We start from the raw sequence: 2,384 nt of genomic DNA, 5'->3' as shown, positions 1-2,384 counted from the left end.
AACTAAACGCATTACAGGACAGTTTTAGAGGATAGGCTCTTGTTGCCCACATTGGCATTAGACATCTGCCCCAGCAATATGTGACTCTTGCCCCCACGGTTCTAGAGTAGCTGAAAAGTGGGGGTGGCTTGATTTGCATATGCAGCTCACTTGGAAAAGGTGGCATGCGTGAATATTTTTGGATTAGTATTTAAGTGCCTGTGTTACTTTTGGTCATTATGTCTCTTTTTGACTAGAATATTTCTCCTGCCCTCTTAAATTCATTTGTGAACATGAGTTTTCCCTCTGCTTGGGGAGAAGGGGGAAAAGGATGTCACTACTTGTGTTTTGTTTTGCTTTTGATAGATTAGCCCAAATATGGTTGATCTAACTCTCACATTTTCTGTTAATTAGAAATTAGTTCTAAAATCAGATTCAAGTTAGACATCTTGACTAGAAAAACTTCTATTGGGTTGTACTGTTAGAGACATAGAACACTGCAATAGATCTCACAATACAAAGATTGGCCCTTTTGGTTAAGGTATAACCACTCGATCTCTTTCTTATGAAGAAATAGTAAGTCATCGGTAAGTGCTGTTTGGTGCATAGTAAGTGTCCTAAATTCCAACACTCTTCATGTTATTGGGTTAATATTCAGTATGTAAACAAGTTGTCTTTTACTTCTTACTTTTGTATGAATGCCATTTTTGAAGTAAGAGAGAAGTGAATAACATTGAAAAAAATCTAAGGTGTTTTCTATCCATTTTCTGTTAACATTTAAAGATCTGTTTTAGGAAGCACCTGTGTTATCTTGCTTGTTTCCTTAGCAGTTGTTAGCATTAGCCCTTAGCACACTTAAGGGTTTCACTTTCCTAATTTATCTCACCCAGTTTTTTACATCTGGCCTATGAGCTATTCTTCCTGCTGTTGTACTCATCTATTATCATCTTTATTCATTGAGAGCACTCTGCTGAACTCAATTATTTCTCCATTTCAACTCATTTTTTTAACCGCACTGGAATAATTGGTAGTTGCCTAGATAATTACATTTTTAGAGCTTTCAAACTCTCCTAATTCATCTTTCTTTAAAAAAAAATCTAGAACATGGTGTCAAATTCTTATTTAAGCCCAACCTCAAAGAATGTTGCAAAAGGAGTTTTCTTTATATCTGTGATAGGACATGTCTACATTTTTCTCATGATGACCTTCCAATGCCTATGTATACCTTCTTGTTGATTGGAATTAATTCTAGTAGGACATCTCTATGTGTGTAACTTCAAATCAATAAAAATAGCAAGGTCAAATCTTGGCAGGTGTTCTACTTTGAGCTAATGAGTCTTTTGTCAGTTTTTGGAATTGATGAAATTTCCCCTCATTGTGGTCATTTAATTTTCAGTCAGCATTATTTCTTCTTTCTTTTAGCTTTGTGTTCTCCTATAACTTTCAGTACATTCTAAGGATTAACATCTTTCAACTTTCCACTCAATATTTCTAATTCTCTTTCATGGAAATGCTATGCTTTTTCCCCCCTGGAAGTTCTATACTCTTAAAACCCATGGGTTGCTCTCAAAAGAGGTGATTATTGTTGGACAGGGTTTAATTAATATAGTGGTAAAGCACTCCCTATATAATTCCTGATAAAAGTTTGTTAACTCTATGATCTGAGTGGAAAGCAAATTTCCTTTTTTCTGAATGAGGGAGCAGAAGAAACCTATCAGGAATGTAAAAGGAATGTTTCTGATATTATTCTGATATTATTCTTGATAACCATGAGGCATACACACTTTTTCCTAAGAAAAAAAATGCCAAACGTGCCATAGTAAGTAACCTGTGAAGCCATCTTCAGAATATAAAATTGTCACACTACATGTCACACTAGAATATAAGTAGGAGCTACTGTATTTTTCTAATTTTATTCTCTATTTCCACTGTCACAGCTGCCAAGAGTTGACCACAGGGTTTCCTGTATTTGAATCTGCTACTGTCAAGACCTAAGAAGAATGCTCCATAGCAATTAGCAAAACAATCAAGGAAGATCACAGATGACACTTCCTCCTGGTGACAGCTTCTTTCTGCCAGCCTTGCATGACTGAAGAGAAATTGCCTCTCAGTTCCTTGATCTTTAGCAATCTGCTTTTCCAACATTCCTTGGTTACTGCTGGTCATGCTCTAGAATTTGTTAGTACTAACAGCTCTGTCCCTCTTTTAATCTCAACATCAAACATCTCATTTTCTCACTGCTACACCTTATCTTTCCCATATTTTTCTCTGAAATATCCTAGATGTCAATAACTTTTCTCTAATTTACTCCCCCTGTCAACTCCATATTTCTCCCCCAGAAAATTCTGAGCCCTTCCTTTAAATCTTATTCTCTGAATCCTCTTGTGCCCAGAAAGCTGATCAGC

Source organism: Dipodomys merriami, unplaced genomic scaffold (assembly GCF_024711535.1).
Source record: "Dipodomys merriami isolate MVZ:Mamm:240054 unplaced genomic scaffold, mDipMer1.0.p SCAF_12, whole genome shotgun sequence".
NCBI classification, from domain to species: Eukaryota; Metazoa; Chordata; class Mammalia; order Rodentia; family Heteromyidae; genus Dipodomys; species Dipodomys merriami.
This window is presented reverse-complemented; position numbering follows the sequence as displayed.